General features: G+C 43.4%; 1 protein-coding gene across 2 annotated transcripts in view; it reads left to right on the top strand.

Annotated features, from left to right (window-relative positions):
- Positions 1–7,585, top strand: part of LOC114697426 (ubiquitin-conjugating enzyme E2 E2) — a 310,413-nt gene that overhangs the window by 55,642 nt on the left and 247,186 nt on the right. The gene's annotated exons all lie outside the window — the stretch shown is intronic.

Below are 7,585 nucleotides of genomic sequence, written 5' to 3'. Positions count from 1 at the left end.
GCAGCTGCCTGTTTCCCTCCTGGCCAGGTGTTTGTGGTTCAGGTAGTCTTTAGGAAGTATTGAGTCTGTATAGACAATTAGATACTGCATGGGACATTTCTCATACATGTATCCACTGATAATGGTATCTGAAGCTTCCAGCTCCCAAGTGTTAGCAAAAGTGTAGAAGGAAATGCTGTAAGTCAGTGGGTCTATATTAGCATCTGGTATTTCTGGATCACCGCCTCAAAGTTCATTGTCAGCTCTCATTTGTGTAGAGTTTTGTATTAGTCATAATGTTTAATAACAGTTTCGGGAATTCACTTAATGGACTCTACCAGGTATACCTGTTTTTGTCCACCATACCTGGTGTTATATGACAGGTCTTAGGAATGATTGTTGTCTTTATGGGCAGTCCCTGTTCAGATCTATTTTGTGAGCAATCTGTTTAGATCTAGTCCTCCATTCTCTATGGTTAACACGCAGTAGGCTTTCCAAAGACAAAGGCTGGTGTAGCTCAGTGGGAGAGCATAAAGTTATATAAAGTTCTAGGTTCCATCCTGGTGCCGCCTCCCAAAGTTACTATCAGCAATGGGGAGACATGGACCTTGAGTCTTAGAACTTGTATTCTGATGGGCCTTTAAAAGATGATGAATGTGAGTATACTGAGATGTAGGAAGGAGGGGCTTATGTTGGGATAGGCGAAGGTTTTGAAGTGGGGTTTGGGATGATGTTGGGGTTCTTCAGAGAAATGAAACTGACCACACATGTATGTGTGTGTGTACATGCATATGTACTTATGTACGTACATACAGATGGAAAAAGACTCATTGGAAGGAATTGACCCTGCAATTATTGGCCCCAGTAAGTCCCAAGACGTGCATTTGGTGGCTGGTGATCCAGAAGAGCTGGTAGTGAAGCTCTAGACTTGAGTCCAGAGCCCTGAGAACCAGGGAAGTGTGGGGAAGTTCTAGTTGAAAGCTCGCAGGCCAGATGCTCAACAAGCCCTGGTTTACATTGGGAATCAAAGCCGGTTCAGGAAAGTAAGAGCTGGGAGAGATCTGTGCTTCCTAACAGAACCTCCCTTCTTGATGTAGTCTTCAACAGCTTGGTGAGCGCTGCCACACTTGGAGGCTGACCTGCTTTATCTGATACTCATCCTCCACATAGGCTTTAGACATACCCAGAGACTGTCACCAGATACAGGTCTGCGCCCCATTGCTTAATCAAGTAACTCGTAACATCATCACAGCTAGTCTACATTTCTGAAACAACTTCACATAAAAAACGTGATTTAAATTGTTTTCTCTTTGAGAAATAAGGTGATATCATATCTACCCCCATTTCTTCCCTTCAAATGCCTATATGTCCCCCACTTCCAAATGTCATGTCTTTTTTTTTTTTTTTTTTTTTTTGAGAACCCACTAAATTCACTTGGTGCTGCGCATATGTGCAAGTCCATCCACTGACGCATGGGAAACCTAATGAAGGAACACTGGCCCACTCGAGCAGGTGGCCCTGGCAGCCTTGCCCTCCTCCCCATTCCCTCTGCCTGCTAAAAACCAGTAGTTTACATTCCTAAAGCTAGCCACCAAGGTCTATTCCCTTATTTGGCTACTTCTTCCTTCTGAGGCTGACTACCAAGGTCCAGCCATCAGAAGCCCCATTTGACTCACCTGATTAACATGCCCAATTAAAATTAAACACCTCATCCTAACATGGATTTTCCTCTTTACCTTTATAAACTGCCATTTGCCTATGTGCTATGCCTGTCTCCTCTCTTTCCAGAGGCGGCGGTCCTTTGTCCCTTCAGGAAGTACCCCTCCCCCCTTTCCCTGGTTTCCTTCCCCTTCTCCCACATCCCCTGTCTCCCTTACCACTGCACCCCAGCCTATTCTAACCCAGACCTCCCTTTTCCTCCTCTTAAAAATCACACCTGCAAGGTCATTTGCTGCTGTTTTCCTGCCCAAGTCAGAAAGCAGCCACTTTAGCTTTTCTTCCCCACTTAATAAAGGATCTCTGTGAAAAGAGGTGTTTGGGTGTGGTTTGTGCCTAGTCTGGGGTCTGGGAGGGAACCACCTACTAGTGGCTATACCCTCAAAAAAAAAAAAAAAAGATTCTCAGGTGGGAGAGGTGGGACTCTATAGTTTCGAGCACGGACTGCTCTTCAGGGGACCCAGGTTCAATTCCCAGCACCTACATGATGATTCATAACTGTCTGTAACTCCAGTCCCAGGGGATTCAATGGCATCTTCTGCTCTGCAGGCACCAGCCTGCTTGTGCTTCACAGACAGGCAGCAGATAAAACATTCATATACGTTAAATAAACAATAGACTCTAAAAATGATTCCCTCTCCCCCAGAGACTATCTGCTGCCATAGCTCCTCAGTAAGGCTGGAGCCTGAATGAAAGGAGTGGATGAACTTGCTTCCTGGTGACTTGTTTCCTCACTTTTCAGCACTGGTTTTAGTTGAAGTAGACAGAGTGCAGGCTGTTTAATGTCTGACCCAAATTAGCAAACTTGACTGTTCATTGAGTAATCATTGCTTAGAAGCCCTTTGATAAAACATGCAAAAAATGTTCTTGATAAAATGTTACTAATATTGTTTTAGGTCTGTGAGTCTGGCTCAGTTTTAGAGAGAGCATTTGTCTTGCATGAGTAAGGCTCTGGCTTCAGTTTTGAGCATTGCAAAACAAAATTATTTTTAAAAGATTGACTTTCTTTCTTTTTATTATATGTGTGTGGTGGGGGAGAATGTGCACATGAGTGCAGGTACCCATGGAGGACATCCTGCCCCTGCAGTGGGAGGTAGTGAGCCACTTGAAGTGGGTGCTGGGAGCTTAAGCCAGGCGCTCTGGAGGAGCAACCCCTGACTCATCATTCAGGATGTAAGTGCTTTTCCTGTCCAGGAGCTGTGAATTGCTGTGCTGTGCCCTCCCCTGTGTGGTGCTGGTGTTTAATCTTGGAGCATCTTTAAAACCAGTGACAGTCTGTAAAGTAGCATTTTTTTAAGTTATGAAAATTCATATTGTTAAATTCCTGGAATTATTAAGAAAATGAATTCTAGTGTCTGCATATTCTTGTGTCTGAATGACCCATAATCAGTCTCTTATCGGTAAGTAGAGATCTTTTACAAAATGATGATATCCTGGCTATCATGTTTATTAATATTTTGCATGGGTCTCATTATCATTTTTAAAAATTACATTTATTTATGTCTTGTGAGAGGAGGGAGTATGCATTTGCCACGACACTCACCCTGTGGAAGTCAGGGACAACTTGGAGAAATTGCCTCTCTTCTTCTACCGTGGGGGTCTGGGGATTGAACTCAAGTCACAGGGCTTGGCAGCAAATGTCTTTTCCCACTGAGCCATCTTATAAGGACCTTATTATTTCTTTATAATAAATGCTGTGGGCTTCATAAATAAATGGAGTAGAGTGATGTCAAACATCTAGTTTTGAAGAGTTTTTATATGGAGCATCCAGTGTGGTGAATGGTGGTCAGGCTTTTGTGTGTATTATTCAGTTTAATCTACAAAAGAACCTTATGAGGGAATTGTTGCCAGGATCTGTCTGAGAACATGTAGATACCTGCTGTGTCCAGAGCCTGGTGCTAGGCAAGGTAACTGTAATGAGCAGAGCCATTGCTGATGCTGCTTCCGGAGTAAATGAAGGACTGAGCTCTCTACTGTCTGAGGTTAGTAGGGTTAGGAAGAGCGATTTGGGCTGCTCTGACAGAAGAGCACATAGATAAGGGGAGGCAGCGCCAGAGGAAATGATCCTTTGTTTTGGTGTGTTTCTTTTGTGAGACAGGGTCTAGCGATGCAACTCAGCCCTTTCCAGGACATCATCCTCTTGCTCAGTCTCCCAAGTGCTGTGTGACAGGTATAGGTGACCATACCCATCGGGAAATAGTCTGAAACAGTGCCTCAAGATCCTATATTGAGTGTCCAGTGTGGGGGGAAAGAGTTCTAGGTGGAGGGCCACTTGTGTAAAGCCTTGGTGGGATGTGAGGAAGACATGTTCCTGAGCCGGGGACCAGTGACCGGCATGCCAAGGTCCCTGGAGTAGTCTGGCTCAAGGTACGGCCAGGCCTTGTGCTGCTGCCGTCTTTTTGCCCAGATGAAGGACATTGTTCCTTTCTCAGAGAGCCTTGGGGAGCCTTAGAAATGTTCCTGTTAGAGGAGCCGGAGAGAACAGACGTTTAGTTTAAAAAGCTCTACCCTGCTTGGTGTATATGGAGACTATGGGCTTGGGGTGTGTAAAATTGTATCATCCTTTGGCTTCAGCATCTCCATTATTGTCTGGCAATAGGTAGAGAGCACTTGCATTTTTTTTTTTTAATGAAAAAGAAACCAAAACAAAATTTAAAATCTGTAATTGTAGGCTAGGGTGGGGGTGGGGCGAAGGACTGAAGTGTGACATGGGACCGGAAGGCAGGAGTTAATCTACAGCTCAGAAGTCCCCACTTACTTTACCATACTGCTGGGAATTTGTGTTTGAAGGGACAGATTCTAATTCATTAAAAATTTGACTTTTATCTTTGTGTTCATAATGAACCATCTTATCTGATTTCCACAAACCACATTTGAGACGGTATCTGGTAAGGTACAGAGTGCTTTCTCGACTGATACGGTGTGGTGTGAGGGTCAGAGTGCAAAGAGAGAAGCTTTTTTTTCTTTTCTTTTTAAAGGTTTCACTGGGTTCCTGCTAGAGCATGCCCAGGCTGGCTGCTAGCTCTGCCCCATGTTACTAATGCCTATGCTCTGCTTTGTTCCAGGGCACAGGCTGTGTTTCTGTGAAAGGCACATTTCTTTCATTTTTCCCTTTAGTTTTAAGAAGCAATCATTTATATACACTGTTCATTAAAATATAATTACATCACTTTCCTCCTTCCCTTTCCTCCTCCAGCTCCTCCCAAATCCCTTCCCTTCAACTCCATCCATGGTCCCCCACTCTCTAACTGATAATCTCTTCTTCCATGATTATTATTGTGTGTGTGTGTGTGTGTGTGTGTGTGTGTGCGCGCGCACGCGCGCGCGCGCGCGCGCGTGCGCACGAATATATAAATACAGCCTGATGAGTTGGGTTTTGTTGTTTGTGTGTATATGGTTTTGAAGCTGACCATTTTGCTTTGGGTAACCAGTTAGGTAATTAGTACTCTTCCCTGGGAGAGGTTATCTCATCAGTTGCCTACCTCTATTCTAGTTCCACACGGGTGTATGCCCTGTGTGTGACATTTCTCCCTTCTGAGTTAGCATGTCTGTTGATGTTGCCATTGTTTAGATGCTCAGCTCTTGTTTATGCAGCCCTTTCTGTGAGAGACGGTGACAGCAGGCTTCCAGAGATGACTCTGCCCACCCCCTCTTCTGTGCTGTTTCCTAAGCTATAGATGCATGAGCTGTGATGTAGATGGGGAGCCTGGCTCCCCGTGGTCCATTTCCTCTGCTTGGTGTCCACTTGTGGTCTTCTGTGATGGTCCCCATTTGCTGTAAAGAGAAGCTTCTTTGGTGATGTATGGAAGCTGCTATCGGCGGGTCTAAGGGTAAGATTTAGAATGTAGTTAGGAGTTATGCTGATGTAGCAAAAGTCTGTGACCTCACCAGCCCCAGCAAGTTAGCCAAGTTCCTAGTACCAGGCACGGTTTCCCTCTTATTGAGTGGGCTCTAAGTCCAATTAGATAGCTGTCAGTTACCACCACCATGTGAGTGGCACTTCCTGCACTTTTTATGGATATCTTGCCAGGCTGGTCATTGTTGTGGTTCACTTTGTTGTCGTCACAGCTGGGTTTAATTGTCCCCCATCCCCCTTGCAGCTTGCAAAGTATTTTCTGGTACCCTAGAACTAGACAGCAGGAAGAAGGCTTGATCCAGATTAAGTCATCCAATTCCCATGCACCAAGTGTGTTGTATTTCCAGCAGTTGGGGCTTACCTTCGCCCACTGAGAGAGTAACAGCCATAGTCTATATTGCTTGGGAAACACTTGGATTGCCCAGACCAGTCGTTCCAAATGAGATTTCCCATTGTGAGGGTTTTGTTAGTCTGTGGTTCTTGTAGATGGCTCAGCAGGTAAAGGTGCCTGCCACCAAGTCTGATGACCTGAGTGTGATCCCAGGAGCTACATGGAGAAAGACATTCAAGTCCTACAAGTTGTCCCTCTGACCTCCACACTCACACCATAATAAGTAAATGTTAAAAAGAAAGTTTTTAAAATGTTGATTCCATAATAACACCTGCTACCCTGCAGACTGTGAATCTTCTTTCGTGGTGAGGTGAAGGCACACTTGTGGCACACATACCTTGCTCACCCCTTCCTACCAGTGTGCAGCCCCTGAGTAAAAACCATAGGCAGAGCCTGTGCCTTGTGTCCTGAGGTCTTAGTAAGTATGTATAGATTAAATTGAAAGTTACCAGTTCCCGTTGTGAGTATTTTTACCTGTGTAAAATTGTATTTCTGTTCCTAGTCTTCATTATGGTTTTTCTATTTTTTCATGATATATAAGAATTGGCAAAGGAAAGCTGTAGTTCTTTGTCCTATTAATATTTTATTGAATGATTTTTGTAATTGCTTAGGAAGAGACACAAGGGGGCTTCACTTTCTTTTTCATTTTACAAACACATAGCAAAACATAAGGATGAGTTAATTTAAGCAGTTGTCATGTTTTGGGCAAACAAAGGCTTTGGTGAGCAAACCCTGACAGTAGACTGTGTGCCGAGTCATGTAAACCACAGCAGATTGATCAATGAAGCGTGAGGCCTAATCAGATTTAACCACAGTTGGAGTTGTACAATAGATTAATATCAAGCAATGGGAAATAGTCAGTTTTTAAATAAGCCACATTAACTGCAAAACTAAACCATGGAAATGTGCATTGTCTCACAGCAATGTATAGGACTCTCATAAAGCCGCCTTCAAAAGTCCACTCCAACTTGAATTTTCAGACACTGGCCACTGCAGGAAATACGGTGTGCTGATAATAAGATTCAGAGATAATTGATGGTGTGGGTTTCAGGCAGTTAGGATTTCCTGCAGGTTTCAAAGGTCAATGGTTTTATCTGTGTATTATATTTACTCTGTAAACCTTTCAGGCATCCAGCCCAGCTAAGAACTGGCGCCCAAACTAATGCTTATTTTCCTAGGGTCAACAAAAGTATTTTCCAAAGAAATAAAATAAGCATTTTCATTTTAAAATTTGTCAAAAATCATTATGAAAGGTAATTACATAAGAAAGCCTTATCATGAGTTCAAGAAAGGGCGTTTGAAGGGATAAAGGAGGAATTAGAGGGGTGGAAAGGTGTAAACACATTGTCCTCACAAAATCTTCAAATTTAATAACAAGCCTTAAGTTAGGGACTTGTGAATTAATTATAATTCTGCTTTTAACCGTATGCACTTCAGAACTTAGTGTTTAATGAGATTAACTCACTAAATGTTTAGAGAATTCTAACCATGCATAGGCTCCAGAGCATAGAGTATTATTATATTATTGACCAATCTGTGAAGATTGGCCCATTTCAAACACTGTTTGATGCGTTCATAATCTACAGGGTTGGAGAACTCATATTCAAACTTCCGAGAATCTGACGTGACAGTTGTGTGGTGTG

The sequence above is a fragment of the Peromyscus leucopus genome, chromosome 9 (assembly GCF_004664715.2).
Source record: "Peromyscus leucopus breed LL Stock chromosome 9, UCI_PerLeu_2.1, whole genome shotgun sequence".
Classification (NCBI taxonomy): Eukaryota; Metazoa; Chordata; class Mammalia; order Rodentia; family Cricetidae; genus Peromyscus; species Peromyscus leucopus.
Note: the sequence above shows the minus strand (reverse complement) of the source record. Positions and strands in the feature narration are given on the sequence as shown.